Source organism: Podarcis vaucheri (assembly GCF_965113315.1).
Source record: "Podarcis vaucheri genome assembly, chromosome: 11".
Taxonomy (NCBI): Eukaryota; Metazoa; Chordata; class Lepidosauria; order Squamata; family Lacertidae; genus Podarcis; species Podarcis vaucheri.
Window position 1 is genome coordinate 36,665,721 of NC_138749.1, and position 17,666 is coordinate 36,683,386.

General features: G+C 43.0%; 1 long non-coding RNA gene across 5 annotated transcripts in view; it reads left to right on the plus strand.

Annotated features, from left to right (window-relative positions):
• LOC309514356 overlaps positions 1–17,666 on the plus strand; it is a 509,382-nt gene that overhangs the window by 383,265 nt on the left and 108,451 nt on the right. For all 5 annotated transcript variants that reach the window (XR_014211943.1, XR_014211944.1, XR_014211945.1 and 2 more), the window contains 3 exons: positions 3,847–4,038; positions 16,829–16,970; positions 17,587–17,662. This is a non-coding gene — a long non-coding RNA (uncharacterized lncRNA). The remainder of the gene's footprint in view (positions 1–3,846; positions 4,039–16,828; positions 16,971–17,586; positions 17,663–17,666) is intronic.

The window sequence follows — 17,666 nt, forward strand, 5'->3', positions numbered from 1 at the left end:
ATGATGAATCATTTATATATGCATAAATATACACACCTTCACTACTTATCACAAGGAGTCCTGTCAATTTTCAAGGAGATATATATGAGGATGCCTTTAGAAGGAAACACTGCATTTGAAGTATTCCACACCAAAAAAAAAAAAAATTGTTGCTTTCATCAACACCTTTGCACCAACAATATTAAATTCAGTGGTCTCAGATCAAAGCTGGTTTCCAAGATTATTTTTCCTTTCTATCTGCATACATCCAAATTTTAACAATGAATCCTTTGCCTACATGCTACATTCATAAAAAGGCCCTTAGATATATAGATATAGCTAGATAGATTGCTACATTATTTCGGAAATAGAGCAATTATTTTAGAAGCTCTTATTGCCAAGGAACTGCTCTGCTTTATCCATTAATGGGCTGTGGGATAAAGAGCTCTGAGGCAACTTCCCAGGGATTCTGATATGTTTATTTATGTGAGCAATGTGAAGGATCATGCATGGGGAGTGTTACTTTCTGGAACCCGCCTTGCCTGGCACCTACAAAGGCCTGCATCCGAGCAGGAGGCTCACTGCTGACCCCACAGCTGCTTGCCCTCCTCCTCTTCCTCCTTCCTCCTCTTCCTACCTGATCACCTCCCTTCTCCACTTGCATTGGCAGTGACAAGGAGGAGGATCAGCAGCCTCCTTCTGCTGCACGTTCCATCAGTGGAAGGATTTCTGCTTGTGCAACAGAACATTCCCTCCCTGCACCCCCAGTGCTGTTCTAGGGGTTCTCCCCAACTCCCTGGAGTAGGTTTGGGAAGGAAACATGGCACCACTGGGAATGGAATTGGGGAGAGAGTCCTGCTGCACAAGCGAAAACACTTATTTTGGTGGGACAGGTTAACCGAACACCACCCGGAATACAGAATACAGTGGTACCTCGGGTTACATACGCTTCAGGTTACAGACTTCGCTAACCCAGAAATAGTACCTCGGGTTAAGAACTTTGCTTCAGGATGAGAACAGAAATCATGCTCCAGTGGTGCTTCAGGTTAAGAACAGTTTCAGGTTAAGAGCAGACCTCCGGAATGAATTAAGTACGTAACCAGAGGTACCATTGTATATTATATAGAAAGGTGGCAGAATTAACACTGGCATCAGTTATCCAAACTCATTTCATAGAATCATAGAGTCTTAGAGTTGCAACGTACCCCAAAGGTGATCTAGTCCAAACCCGTGCAATGCAGGACTCTCAACGAAAGCATCCATGACAGATGGCCATCCGACCTCTGCTTAAAAACTTCCAATGAAGGAGAGTCCACAACCTCCTAAGGGAGTCCTTTCCATTGTCAAACAGCTCTTATTGCCATAAATTTCTTCCTGATGTTTAGTCACAATTTCCTTTCATGTAACTTGAATCCATTGGTTCCTGTCCTATCTTCCAGAGCAGGAAGAAACAACCTTGTTCTATCTTTCATGTGACAGCCCTTTCGATGTTTGAAGATGGTTATCATATCTCCCTTCAGTTTCCTCTTTTCCAGGGTAAACATACCCAACTCTTTCAATTGGTCCTCATAAAGCTTGGCTCCTAGACCTTGATCTTCCTGGTCACCCTCCTCTGCACATGTGCCAGCTTGTCAATGTCCTTCTTAAATTGTGGCACCCAGAACAGGACACAGAACTCCAGGTGTGGTCTGACCAAGGTAGAAGAGAGTGGGACTATGACTTCCCTTGTCCAGAACACTATGCTTCTTTTGATGCAGCCTAGAATAGCATTAGCTTTGGTTTTGTTTTTTGCTGTTATATTACACTGTTGACTCATGTTGAGCTTTTGGTCTCTTAAGACAGTGTTTCCCAACCGGTGTTCCGCGGCACACTAGTGTGCCGCGGAACGTTGCCTTGTGTTCCATGGGAGGGAGGCGGGCGAATCGGGCGGCGAGAGGCGGGGCGGCGGCGAGCGAGCTCCCTCCCACATCCCATCGCCGCTCGCTTCGGCCGGCCTACTGGAGGAAGGCGCGAAAACCTCGCGCATGCGCAGGCCTTCCGCCTGCGACAGCCCAGTAGGCCGGCCGAAGCGAGCGGCGATGGGATGTGGGAGGGAGCTCGCTCGCCGCCCCGCGTGTGCTCGCCGACTCGCCCGCCTCCCTCCCACGGCACACCAGCCTACCTCCGTGGGAGGGAGGCAGGCGAGTCGGGCGGCGAGAGGCGGGGCGGCGGTGGCGAGCGCCTCGGGTGAGTCAGTCCGGCCTTAAGCCCTCCTGCAGTTTATTATATGGAGTTTCCTTCTTTCTGATGAAACGATATGCTTTTTTGCAGCAGCTCCGGGTGCTTCCTCTCCCCTCCCTCCCCCCTCGCTCGTGATGCAATTCCCGCAGCAATTTACACGGCTGGGAACCCGGGAGGCGCTAGGACCCAGCCGAGCTCGCCGTGTGAGTTCTGGCTGCGGCTGGACTGCTCGGCTCGAGTTACGGAGCTCCCCGACGTGCCGAGCTCGCCATCTCACCGAACGGCCTCCTCCTCCTCTACCCGAGGAATTGCAACAAAACCCGCCCTTATCAGCTCCGCGGCGGTCAGTCGATAGCGCGGCCCTGCGCGCACCAGCGCCCAGACATGAGCTGACGTCAATGCAGGCACAATAATAATAATAATAAAACCCGTGTTATTTTTTGCCGATCCAAAGTGCTGGTAGGGTGGCCAACACTTAACGTGTGAACCTGAGTCCGACACGGGCCCCGACCCGCTTTTACATCACTCCTCTTGTTGTGCATTGCAAGGAAAAGCCTGATGAAAACGCGCCTAATACCAAGTACTTTTGCGGGGAGTGGGGGTGTCCTGATCTTTGCAGCAACAAAACACACACACATCCCTCTACAGGCCGCTTTGTGGAAGATTCACTTCTTCGGCTGCTTGTCAAAATAATGTAACCTGACTGCTAATGCAACTGTTACTTTTCGTGGCCATATACCTACACGGTTAAGGTCTTTGGGAGAGCACACTGTAAATAGAAACTTACACTTTCGTGCGTCCCTCCCGGCGTGACGCTGCGCGCTGACGTCACGGGGCTGTAATGGTGGTGTGCCTCGAGATTTTTTTCATCAAACAAGTGTGCCTTTGCCCAAAAAAGGTTGGGAAACACTGTCCTAAGACACCTAGACCATTTTCAATGTATGAACTACTGGCAAACTAGGTGCCCTCACCTTATATTTGTGCATCTGGTTCTTCCTGCCTAAGTTTAGAACCAGACATTTATCCCAACTGAAATTCATTTTGTTCGTTTGGGTCTAGTTCTCCAATATGTTAATGTCATAATGAATCCTGATTCTGTACTCCATGCCATTAGCTACCCCTCCCAGTAGCTGAGCTGGCCCAAGCCTGGGTGAGCGAAAATGAGCCTTTGAAACAGAATTTGATTTACACCGGCTTTTATGCCATTGTAAGTTCTGCTGTGACTGAAAGGTCATGTGACTGAAAGAGGTTTGGAATAGCTGCCACGCCTCTTCCACATCCCCAGAATGCCCCTTTTGGGGGACTTTTGTCTTAGAGTTGCAACGTACCCCAAAGGTGATCTAGTCCAAACCCGTGCAATGTCTTGCGAGTTCTTGCAAGTTTGTTTCCTTTTTCTTAAAGCCGCTAAGCCGTTAATAGCCGCTAAGCCGCTAATAGCTGTGCTTCGCAAGATGAAAAAACCGCAAGACGAAGAGACTCGCGGAACGGATTAATTTCGTCTTGCGAGGCACCACTGTATTGCGATTTTAGAGTTATACAACAGTTACTTTAAGTAACAAATTCAACAACAGAATTCCCACTCATTTTTCATCTTGAAATACTTACAGGGTATTTTTTCCTTAATTTATTTTCTTCTTTTCTCCACAGGATATCTCATTCCTGGACTGCGTTATCTTAAAACTTCAGAGAAGAGAAAGCAAAGGAGAAAACAAACCAGCAAAGAACACACAGAGGCCTGGACCTCAATGTTTAGCTGTGGAGACCTGCAAGAGATCTGCAGCTTAGCTGTGGAGTCAGTTGAGCTTCCTTTCAACCTCAGTTTTTCAATCTTTAAAATAGGTATAGCAATAGCTACAAAGTAGGCCAGCTGCGATTGTGGTCAAAGTCTGGATTGTAAAAGAGACCTACATGTGACAACAATTTTTAAAATTACAGAGCTGAAAATTCAATTTTGTGCATGTATATGTGTGCATTTAGACAGATAGCAGCAGCAGTGTGCTTAGAATCATAGAATCATAGAGTTGGAAGAGACCACAAGGGCCATCGAGTCCAACCCCCTGCCAAGCAGGAAACACCATCAGAGCACTCCTGACATATGGTTGTCAAGCCTCTGCTTAAAGACCTCCAAAGTAGGAGACTCCACCACACTCCTTGGCAGCAAATTCCACTGTCAAACAGCTCTTATTGTCAGGAAGTTCTTCCTAATGTTTAGGTAGAATCTTCTTTCATGTAGTTTGGATCCATTGCTCCGTGTCCGCTTCTCTGGAGCAGCAGAAAACAACCTTTCTCCCTCCTCTATATGACATCCTTTTATATATTTGAACATGGCTATCATATCACCCCTTAAACCTCCTCTTCTCCAGGCTAAACATGCCCAGCTCCCTTAGCCGTTCCTCATAAGGCATTGTTTCCAGGCCTTTTACCATTTTGGTTGCCCTCCTCTGAACACGTTCCAGTTTGTCAGTGTCCTTCTTGAACTGTGCTGCCCGGAACTGGACACAGTACTCCAGGTGAGGTCTGACCAGAGCAGAATACAGTGGCACTATTACTTCCCTTGATCTAGATGCTATACTCCTATTGATGCAGCCCAGAATTGCATTGGCTTTTTTAGCTGCCGCGTCACACTCCGCGTCACACTGTTGGCTCATGTCAACTTTGTGGTCAACCAAGACTCCTAGATCCTTTCCACATGTACTGCTCTCAAGCCAGGTGTCACCCATCTTGTATTTGTGCCTCTCATTTTTTTTGCCCAAGTGCAATACTTTACATTTCTCCTTGTTAAAATTCATCTTGTTTGTTTTGGCCCAGTTCTCTAATCTGTCAAGGTCGTTTTGAAGTGTGATCCTGTCCTCTGGGGTATTTGCCACCCCTCCCAGTTTGGTGTCATCTGCAAATTTGATCAGGATGCCCTTGAGTCCATCATCCAAGTTGTTGATAAAGATGTTGAATAAGACCGGGCCCAAGACAGAACCCTGTGGCACCCCACTAGTCACTCTTCTCCAGGATGAAGAGGAACCATTGATGAGCACCCTTTGGGTTCGGTCAGTCAGCCAGTTACAAATCCACTGAGTGGTAGCATAGTCAAGATCGCATTTTACCAGCTTCTTTACAAGAATATCATGGGGCACCTTGTCAAATGCCTTGCTGAAATCAAGGTAGGCTACATCCACTTTGTTCCCTTCATCTACCAGGCTTGTAATTCTGTCAAAAACGAGATCAGGTTAGTCTGACATGACTTATTTTTCAGAAATCCATGCTGACTATTGGTGATCACAGCATTCCTTTCTAGGTGCTCACAGACTGTTTGCTTAATGATCTGCTCCAGAATCTTCCCTGGTATTGATGTCAGACTGACTGGGCGGTAATTATTTGGGTCCTCTCTTTTCCCCTTTTTGAAAATAGGGACAACATTTGCCCTCCTCCAGTCTGCCGGGACTTCGCCTGTTCTCCAGGAATTCTCAAAGATGACTGTCAGTGGTTCTGAGATCACATCTGCCAGTTCTTTTAATACTCTTGGATGCAGTTCATCTAGCCCTGGAGACTTGAATACATCTAAACTAGCCAAGTATTCTTGTACTATCTCCTTAGTTATTCTGGGCTGTGTTTCCTTTGCTGAATCATTTGCTCCAAATTCTTCAGGTCGGGCATTGTTTTCTTTATCGGAGAAGACTGAGGCAAAGAAGGCATTGAGGAGTTCAGCCCTTTCTGTGTCCCCTGTTTGCATTTCACCATCTTCTCCTCTGAGTGACCCCACCGTTTCTTTGTTCTTCCTTTTGCTACGAACATACCCATAAAAGCCTTTTTTTGTTGCTTTTAACCTCTCTGGCAAGCCTGAGTTCATTCTGTGCTTTAGCTTTTCTGACTTTGTGTCTACACGTGCTGGCTATTTGTTTGAATTCCTCTTTGGTGGTTTCCCCCCTTTTCCATTTTTTGTGCACATCCTTTTTTAATCTTATCTCAGTTAAAAGTTCTTTAGATAGCCTGAATGATTGGTTGATTGGTTACCAAAAACTGCTTCTTTGTTCAGAGCTGATATAACTTCTGCTCCCACCACCCGCCATTAAAGCAGAAAAGCAAGCATTTTGGATTTAAATCCAGCTGCTCATATAACAATTGCCTATGGATCATATTTAATCGACTCATATTTATTATATAAGTACGTGCATATACAAAACAAAACCCAGTGTAATTTTTTAACATAGATCTTTTTAATAAAAAAGCAACTGTATAAGGAATACTGCTAAGATAATGTTTCCCTTTTCCACGCACAGCTAGATAAAGCCTATTCCCCCCCCTTTCTCTCTCTCTCTCTCTCACACACACACACACACACACACACACACACACACACGAAAAATCTCTCTTTAGTTACTTATTTCTTTTCCCCATGGTCAGGTTGGCTGCATCTCCAAACACTTGTAAGTACTGTATGTTCTGTCATATCCTGAAGTCATGCATTAGCACCTTTTCATTCAGCAAAGGGTGAGAACAGATATCTTTTGGCAGCTGACAGCAGGGAGCAGGCAGAGAGGAGGGGAATGAAGCTGTAGGACTAGGACACTGTGGTGGCCTAGTGGCTAGCATGGCTAATGTACCAGCTGTGAATAACCTCTTTTTTCTTATCCCATCCACCCAACAGATGTCTCTCTGTCATTGTCATGTCCTCAAGCTATCCTGGTAAATGATTTGTGCATTATAAGTGAGTCACCAAGGTGGCAATTGAACCTCTTCACAGCTCAAAATTGTTGATGTGTGCACTGAGAGTGAAGTGTGAGTGAGAGAGAGGGAGGGAGGGAAAGAATGAGAATGAAAGAGGGAAAAATAGGGAGGGAGGGGAGGGGAGGAAAGAAGGAGGAAGAGGGAAATGTCAAGGTTACCTTGTTTTGCCTGGAGAATCAAATGGGAGGGCAAATTAACTCCTGGCTCTGCTTGATCTTTCGGATCTCCTTGACAGAGGCAACCCCTTCCTTCCTCCCTTCCTACCCAAGCAGATGTAAATATCACTTTGAAAAATTAAAAAATGAAGAATGCAACGATCTGTATTGTGTGCCTGCTTTGTACTGTGGAAAGAATGTTAATAAATATACAGAGAGGCTGCAAAGTTTGCCAGTATAAATAATGTAGCATTTCAAAGTGTGTCAGTAAATGTAATTGAATTTTTCAATGTAAAGATATAGTTTGGTTATAAATTGGAGTCATGCTTGACATTAGTTGGGCATTAGGAGATATTAATTAGATACTACTCACTTCTTTTCGGTTTCTTTTTTTTCTCTGTTAAATGAATAATCAGGAGACAAAAAAAATTGCAAGCATGCAATTTAGAGATTTTTTTTTTAAAAAAGAAAATCTTGAAAGCAAGCTGCTTGGTAATTGTTAGTGGGGGTAAATAAATGTCTTTTTTAAAAAAAACCTTGTCAGTGTGCCGTCTCAAACATGCTCTCTCCAATACTAACACAATATGGAGAAGCTAATCCATTATAATACTTTGTAATGATAATAAGATACGTTGAACAAGTAGCCTAGGGAAAAGATAGTAATAGTCACCTTTAGGCAGAGGAAGAATAGCAAGCAACTGTACATTTTTACAGGAGGCTGATGACAACATTTCCTGTGACTTTGAACTTACTTTGGCCATCTCTGTTCTGGCAACAGTTCTGCATATCAATCAGACTGTGATATTTCTTGCCTGACATTTGCAACGTAATGTCTAAAAATTTACTTATGTGATCTTTGCCTGCTGGCACCCTGTTCATATGTAAATATATTAGTCGGGTATTTGCCTTATGCTGGCAATGCTGCCTATAGCTCTTGTGTGGGGCTATCATGACCTCCATATATCTAGCAAATGCTGGCTATATTTCCTCCTTGTTGCTGATCATCCAGCAGCACTTCATCTTGTTAATCAGGCTGTTTTGTTGCCTCAGCTAAGCACAGCACTTGCTTTCCTTCCTTCCTGTATGATTTACTTGGGTGGCATCTTATTAATCCTTCTATGTTTATCCATAGTGCATGAGTCTAGTTCCCAGTCTTTTACTCCACAAGTTTTCACCATGCTTGTTTTTCTTTATCCCAAAGTCAAACAGGATTTTCTCCCCTTCACTTTTTCTTACGCCTTTTTTGACCTTGTATTGGGTCACTTATAATCCAAAGCACCCCTTCCCTGCTTCCCTCTCATGAAACCAGTATGACAGATTAGATACAGGTTGCAAAATCCCTTTTAGGGCATTCAAGCAAGGGTTTGCTCTTGAGTACTTTGTGGCTTTTCACCTCACAGCACCTCCTTCCAGTGTGTCAAAAGCAGCTGGCGAAACGCCCTCTGTGTTTCACCAGTGGTTTTTCAAGGAGTTTGGAAGGGCCGCCCCAGAAAGAGGGAGTTTAGAAATCCTGCTGCATCGTGCCTGGGAGGAAGGGCTTAGAGATTCTGAATACTGAATAGCATATAAATGCCTGAAATAAATACCTAAGCTTGTGTTGAAATTGCCGACACATCTTGCATTAGCTGTAGTTTCCAAACTTGTCTTCAAAGGCAGCCCTATGTACAATGCATTGCCGTAGTCTAACCTGGTGGTAAAGTCTGTTGCATGAAAGGGTTCCTGGTTCACTTAGAGGTCCTACCTTACTCCTGAGCAGCATTGTAGCTGTGAATGGGACTCTGACATGCTTCTCTCTAGTCAGGATTTTAGGATTAGGATTGTCAGTTAGCAATGCTAGTTCAAGATACATGAAGAAAAGCAAGAAAGTTTTTGTTTTGATAGGTTAGTTAGTTCACCAAGCACTGCTCCTAATTTTAAATAGGGCAATTCTGACTGACAGATTGTTTTACCCTTTACTCACAAATCAGTGGCTCTATAATTGCAAACCATGCTGAGGATTTTGCTGCTTATTTACACTGACTTAACAAATATAACAAGGGTAGGGAATCTTTTCTGGTTAGCAGGCCCCAGATCCTTATCTCCCCACCCCTGGTGGACCAAATATGAGAGAAGAAGGGTGGCACCCATCTGGCAATCACCTGACATCACTATGACCTCAGGTGACACTACGCTTTGAAGACCAGATTCTTGGGACTTCAAAGCACAGCCTGGGAAATAAATGAAAGCTCATTTGATTCTCACAATCCTGTGAGGCAGCTTAGTCTGAGAGACTGTGACTGGACCAAGGTCATCCAGCAAGCTTCTTAATGGCTCAGTGGGTATTTGAACCCTGGTCTTCCACATCCTGGTCCATTGATGTAGACCTTTTTTTAATGCAATAACATTCTTTCATTAATATTTTGAACATTTAATTGGAAAAGCATTGCCCTTAAGCATGCATAACTCTGCTTAGGATCAAACTGCATGCAAACATTCATTCTCCTCTAGGACCCTAGGCATCTTCTCATCTCCTTTAGTGGTCTTCTCTTCCGCCTCTCATATATACACTCAAAGGTGCCCATGAACACCAGAACTAGATGAAATGACACCGAGTGCATATGCAAAACTGTATTTTGCCTCTTCAGCAGGGCCTGACATAAGCATCTTAGAGCAATCACTTTAAATCATGTCTCAATCAAGAACATCCAGGTCTTCCGACATAGAAGATTATGTTGGTTTTAGGGGGAGAGAAGGCTGTTTTTGCCCAAATCCTGTGCTGATGCTATGTAATTGTAGTAAGGCAAAAATCCAATCGTTATCGAATGAATAACTATTTGGACTTCCGGGGTGGCGCCATCGGCAATGGCGGACTCCCTCTGATCTGGAGGGACTAGCTCCACACGAAACGGGTCTTTTCCGCTACGGCAAAGCGGGGACCCTTTCAAAAATCACAGGCGGATGAAGCCTGTGACCATGGGACTCGGCGGGCACCTTTAGCGCCCCCCCAACCCGCAAAGGAACCCACTAACGGGCTCCGGAGCGAAGAGGGGGAAGTGGCGTGGTGCTGAGAGTCAACTGCTTCTTCCATGGAGTGAAGCCGCACAGCCGTTGCCGGAGAGCGCTGCCTTTTTCCTGGGACAATTTGGCTTCTAAAATAATCACCCGTGAGTACTTAAATCTCGGACAATTGGACTTTAAATAAGGACTTGTGAGCAGAAAGGAAAATTGGGCTTAAAAGTTTACTTCAATTTGGCACTGAAATGGGAAGGTCTAAACAGGAAGTCAGCCTTCCGTTTCTTTGTAGATAGATTAAAGCAAAGACATGGCAAACTAGAGCTCAGAAAATCGCTCGTAAAAGGTTAACTTTCATCATTTAAAATTGTTGAACCCCCTTCGGAAGCAGGAGAAGAGGGGGGATTTTTTTCGGACTGTTTAAACCTGCAGAAGTGAGTGCAAAATAAAGTAACTTTCCACCATCTTGATCCTGGAGCGGGGTGTCAGGACTGACTTTTTTGAAGCTCATTGACCAGAGACAAACGTTTTTGACAGATAGCTAAAAGAAGAGAAACATAGTGATTCCATTGTTCCCCTTCGCATTTTAAAGGAACAAATATTGACAAAATATCTGAAAAAGGAAACTTTGTTGTCAGACTTGCCTTTAAAAGAAAGAACAAATAGAAGTTTTCCCCCTAGAGAGAGACTGTGAAACTGTAACCAGCTTGCAGCTGTTACTGATTACTATCGTGGGAATAGACTCTGACCTTGCAGGACAATGTATTCAGAAGCTCTGTTGTGTGCTCTCTGTAAAACAAATGCCCTACTGGAACAGCTACATGAGAAGACGGACTTGATGACTGATGCGATCAGAAATTTTGAACAGGCAGTGGGAAATTATATGGAGCCCACCCAGGAATTAAATCAGGAGTATGCCCTGACAGAACAGATGAGGGAAGAGGATGTTGCTGAATCAGGGGCGCCAGAGATGGAGGGAGCTGTGGCCCAGCAGGATCATGAGCTTTTGGATTTGACAAATGAACTTGGAAAAAGCCAGATCTGGAAATATAAAGTTTGGTTTGGTTTGGAAATGGGGGGTTGGATAGACCCCCCTATGCAGGGATGTTTGGACTTTTCGAGTCTGGCAATGGGCCATGAGATGTTTGGGGTTGTGGGGGCTCTTAATTTTGGAGGGGCTTTGAAACATGTTCTTAAATACCATATGGAGTTTAGTGTGGACTATGGAAAAGGGGCTGATTTGTCGAGAAGGGTCAAAAACATTGTTAAGCTGGAGTTCCCACGAATGAAAGGAGCAGGAGACAAAGGAAAATACAGCTATAAATATGAAGAAGAGCCGCGGAAGGGACATGGAAGAGACTTAAGGGCCTCGGATACAAGATTGCCAGGTTAATGCGCTAGATTGATGGGATAAAAAGGACTGACAAAACCCGGGACCAGGAGGAAGGGACGTTGGATGAAGATTGGATTGCCTTTATTTTCTTTTTATTACTAGGATTGTCTTATAAAATTGATGAATGTTAGAAAAATGTTGGAACGAAATTACTTGGCTTTAGCAAAAATGTTTAAAGAATTATGTAAGAATATCATGGTTATGAGAAGTTGGTAAAAATAAGACTTAAGTTTTAAGCTTTAAGGTTTTTTATAGTAAGATAAGATTAAAATAGATTAAGGTAATGTAACGACAGAATATTATGAAATATGGAAAGGATTCGCTGCGACAATTAATAACCAGGATACAAAAAAAGGGAGGAGGAGGAGGTCAAAGAAAGAAGGTAATGACAGTTGAGGATTTGAGAATGATGGATTTGTTTTTGAGTGTTTGTGGTGTATTTTTGTTTTTTGAACTTGTATTGCTTGATGTGGTTTGTTTTTTCTTGTTTTTTCTTTTTCTTTTTCTGCTTTGTTTTCTTTTGTAACTCTAAAAAATTTTTCAATAAATTTTATATCAACAAATAAAACATACTAAAATACAAATTCTGACTGGTTGATGCTACAGCATAGATATATCACCCAGTGTCATGGCTATGAGGAAAGCTCAAATGGAACTTAGGCAAACACTCAAGGAAGTCAAGATCAGCTTAAAGGTTTCCCAAAAGGTTTTTTTAAAACAAAAAACTGTGACCATGATTTGCCAGGTTCAGAAACCATACGAAAGATTTTGTTTTTGTTTTTTTTTTAATTTCATTGGTTAGTTGCTAAAAGATGAATTAGCAATTCTATTTACATATTCATTTGATATGCATCTCTCTGTAGCTATTGTAGTGGCCAAATTTGATCCCTCAAGCCATCTGAATTTGGTGAAGAGTTTATGTTGCCTATATGTTTCCCTTTGAACATAGAAAATGAAAAGATTAGTTTGGTGATTATTGCTGCGATTTATTTGTTGATTCACCTTTGGTTTTGTATTCATCATATCGGAGCTGCAGATTCAGCATTGGCAAAGCTGCCGGAGTGGAATTATCAGTCCGTATTTATCTGCGTACTGACATAAAATTGTGTATGTGTAGATGGATAGATAAACAAGGTAGACAAATAAGCAGATAAATATAGCTAGGCATGGCCTTGTTCCAGTCTGCACATAGGTATGCGTTATATGCAAAACACATTCATACAGCTAATGGCACTCCAGTTGTTGTGGGCAATTATAATGAAAGCTGCCTAGCACTCATGGAAGCATAAGAAAAGAGAGTCCCTTGGTCACCACCCAAGGATGTCAGCTGCTCTTGCTGGGCTTGAAAATAACAGTCACCGCAATACTGGCTGAGCTGGTTTACTGTAACCAGAACAGGGAGACAAGGGAAAACTGGATTTGCTGAAATCGGGGGTTATTACTCAGATTACAGATCCCTTAAAAGTCCCTGTACATCTAACAATTTTACCCTACTCTGAAGCTAACCTACTGTATTGCTGCATGCACACACTCTTACCTAGGGTTCAGTTTCATTGGAATGAGGGACAGTGGAGACTGTGGTGTCTACATAATAGATGGCTTTTTTATACATATGTACAACCTGAACCTGGGATGTGGGTGGTGCTGTGGTCTAAACCACAGAGCCTAGGGCTTGCCGATCAGAAGGTCGGCAGTTAGAATCCCCGCAACAGGGTGAGCTCCCTTTGTTTGGCCACAGCTCCTGCCAACCTAGCAGTTCGAAAGCACGTCAAGTATAAATAGATAAATAGGTACCGCTCTGGCGGGAAGGTAAACGGCATTTCCGTGTGCTGCTCTGGTTCATCAGAAGTGGCTTAGTCATGCTGGCCACATGACCCAGAAGCTGTATGCCAGCTCCTTCGGCCAGTAAAGCTAGATGAGTGCCACAACTCCCGATTCGTCCGCGACTGGACCTAATGGTTGGGGATATCTTTACCTTACAACCTGAACCTACAATGGAGAGACAGCATCAATACCTCAAGAATTTCTTGCTTCTCCCATAACTACAGACTTGGATTCAAACAGAAATCAAGCATGTCTCTCCCTCTCAGGCTTCTGCCTGTAGCCTGCTTCTCAACCAGCTCTCACACACCTCATCTATGGTTTAATCCTTCTAACTACAAGCCAGTTGAAGGAGGGAGACCCACCCATTCACCCTCTGGTACAGACCCATTTCCATTATTACCCTAACAACCCATTTATTTTTTAGTCATTTAGTCATGTCCGACTCTTCGTGACCCCATGGAGCAGAGCACGCCAGGCACTCCTGTCTTCCACTGCCTCCCGCAGTTTGGTCAAACTCATGCTGGTAGCTTCAAGAACACTATCCAACCATCTCGTCCTCTGTTGTCCCCTTCTCTTTGTGCCCTCCATCTTTCCCAATATCAGGGTCTTTTCCAGGGAGTCTTCTCTTCTCATGAGGTGGCCAAAGTATTGGAGCCTCAGCTTCACGATCTGTCCTTCCAGTGAGCAACAACCCATACTTAGGCAATTACCAAGAAGCTGATCTGGCTATTCCAACAATTGAATCTTTGCAGGATCCAGGAATTAGAAGGGACTCGGGCATATAGCCTAACTCCCCCCACCTGGAAAGAAAGCCTCACCACAGTATCTTTAAGCAAAAAGAAGCCTTGATATCTGGGAAGTAAATGCTGACTAACAGTGCCTTTGTTCTTTTGCAACTTATCCCCACCCCACCCCCGCATAAAGCAGGATCAGTGGTAAAATGTAAATAAAAAACCCTAAATTGCTTTATTCGCCGTGCACATTCTGCAGTTAAAGTGAATGAAGTCTCCTTTGAGGAAACATCTGACTAAGCAAAATAATGGTTATGCATTTGTGAAAATGCTTAATGAACTCCCCAGTTAAAATGCTGTTATTTTAGAACCCATTACAATGTGTGTTAAATTAATTTGAGGCTCCATGGTTGAAAAACCCTCCCCCCCCTTCCTTTTTTAATATACCAAAAATAATTGACCTTAGTTGCACGTGAGGGGGACAAAGTTCCTACACGGTCAGGAATGTTGGCAGTAAAGCTGAATGCAGGAGTCCACAAGTGGAGGAGTAAGCTTTTCACAAATCTTGTCTCCATAATCATTTGTCTAGTGTCAGTTCAAAGTCAGGGAACTTGCCAAAGATCAAACACATTTTTTTTTCTTTAAACAGTGCATATTGTAAATGTTCTGGCTGGCATTCATTTTCTGTTTCTTCCTGTTCTAAAACATACATATTTACTATGCCTGCAATGTTTGGGGTTATATCTTATAGGCTGAAGCAAAATGTATAGCTTGTCCACGGAGTAAAATATTTCAAATAATGGTATGCAATTCTCAGCTACTAGAAGCTGAGGGAAAAAATCAATGGGGGAGGGATGAACCCGACCCAAAAATGTTGGGATGTACAGTGGTTTATGAATTTAATCTGTTCTGGGAGTTTGTCCAACTCCCGAAACCGTTTGAAAACCAAGGCGCAGCTTCCGATTGGCTGCAGAAGCTTCCATTCCAATGACATTTGGCTACCAAAAAACACCCGCAAACCAGTTTGCAGCGTTCTAGAACCGATTTGTTCGACAACTAAGCTGTTCAGGAACCAAGTTACCAGTGTATAGAAAGCTTAAACACTAGATACCAATCTCAATTGTCCTTTAGCTGAATTTTACTGATTGTTCTGTCCAAGCTGTTGTGTCAATCAGTGTACTGAGGACTCAGCTAGATTGGTAAAGAAAAAACAATTTATATGTGTTCTATATGTGACAGAACACTGTGCCACCAGATGGTGCTGTGGACTCCCATTTTTCCATACTGGATTTCCCTGTTTAGATTTACAACACGTTTAACTGAAACACTTCTTTGATGTGTCTAGATCCAGCCTTAGAAACATTTATGCCTCACTGATGTTCCTATGCAAAATCTGGGTATGGAATACTAAGTAGAGCAAAATAATAATAATAACTTTGGACCTAGAGTATTTAACTCCTGATCCATGTGTGCTCTGATGCCCCATGTTACTGAGGTCACTTGTCTCTGCTATTCCCAAGATGCATTTTAAAAGGGAATCTCAGGAGAGAAGCTGCTAACAAGAGAGGGAAAGTACTCATGTTATTGACTAGGTCCAAGGAGAGCCTTTACTCCATTTCCCAAGGGTGTTCTCTTACTAGGCAGCCATTTCAAATATATAGAGAGTACTTAACTAGAGAATAGATTGTATTAAAAGGGTAGTAATGTGAGAAGTATATCAGTAAACTGAGAGTACAAGATCCAAAATGTTGAGAGGTGTAGTTTGTTAAGGGTGTTGAGAGTTCTTAGGAGGTCCCATTCCCTTCGCAGAGCTTAAATTCCCAGAAAAGGGATTGTTGGTGAAACCCAGTGCCGGATTTACATATAAGCTAAACAAGTTATAGCTTAGGGCCCCACTCTCTTGGGAGCCCCCAAAAAAATTTAAGGAAAAGAAACTGGATGTACATTTCCAAAATGTAAAATGAAAAACAAATAAAATAAAACCTACATACAGCAACAGCGGCAAATGGCTTTAGATACCTGTTAGGTCCATAAATTACCCTGTAGCATATATTCGACACAAAAAAATGGTGACAATTTGTTGTTGACAAAGGACAGCTGGACATATAAAGGGCCCCATTACCTTCAGTAGCTTAGGGCCTCATCAAACCTAAATCCGGCCCTGCTTAAACCGCTCTGAGAAGTGTAGCTCTGTGAGGGAAATAGAAGTCTCCTAACAACTCTTGGCACCCTTAACAAACTATGGCTCCCAGGATTCTTGGGGGAAGTCATAAGTGTTTAAAGTAGTATGATACTGCTTTAAATGTATAGTGCAGATGGAGCCAGCCTCTAGATACCTTGATTTACCAATGCAGCTTGTTCCAGCAGTGGGATGGGAATCCTTTGGACACCCTCAAAAGGACAACAGCACCCCTATCTCCTTCCCTTTTCCTCAAAAAAATCTCTTTTCCACCTTGGCTCAGAGGGTGATATTGAGTTTCCATGCAAGATTTTAGGGATTACAGTGGTACCTCGGGTTAAGAACTTAATTCATTCCAGAGGTCCGTTCTTAACCTGAAACTGTTCTTAACCTGAAGCACCACTTTAGCTAATGGGGCCTCCTGCTGCTGCCGTGCTGCTGGAGCTTGATTTCTGTTCTCATCCTGAAGCAAAGTTCTTAACCCAAGGTACTATTTCTGAAATGGCAGAGTCTGTAACCTGAAGCGTATGTAACCTGAAGTGTATGTAACCCGAGGTACCACTGTATAGATTATTCATATTGTGCCATGAACACATTCTACAAAAATGACAAATAATACTTTACCTTCTTTTCTCAGTCCAGCACTAAGATTTGACCTTGCCACCAACTTGAGCCATGTCACCCGGACCTTGCCTCCGAGGCAATTCCCAACCTCAGTGAATTCTGCAATGATCCTGTTCCCAACCTGACCACCCACATTAGAATGAGATTACTGACAGGTACAAAAAAAGTGTTTCCTAATGAAGTCTAGCATACGCACTAAGGTCATGGAGGAGGGAGAGTACCTCAATCTTTGAAGTCATTTGCAATTAGGGGGAGAAGTAATTGAATTGGATTCCTCTGCTATCTCCTCCTTCCATTTCTATCTCTCACACATGGACATTACCTATGACCCCGTATGAAATATTAATAAAATGCAGATTTTAAATATTAAAGCTTTACATTCATGTTAATGAGTACTGTCAATCAGTTGAGGCTAAACATGTAGCTAATTTCAGAGTTAAGATTCGATGTTCAAAATTAACTTATCAGTGGGGGTTGGGGACTGCAAATCTAGAGGTGAGAAAAATAATGATCTCTCTCCTTTCAGAAGCTCACAAGAACTGATACCGATGCCATTAACATGTTGTTAAAAATATTGTTGTTTTTAAAAAGCTATTTCCAAAAGTGGTGTTTGCTCAGCAGTGATCAATTAAGAATGCTAATGTTCGTGCATCAAAGATGGTTATTTTTCCTTGCGTTGGTAAAAGGTTGTATATTAGAGAGATAAGTTACAGTTTTGTTAAATGGAAATAATAATGTGAATACTGTACTGTTTTCACCCGTATCTAACAGATTAATTGCAAGAAAGTGGAAGAGACAAAGAGATAAATGCATTTTATTTTCGCATTTCTGTATGGCACTCCAAACAGTAA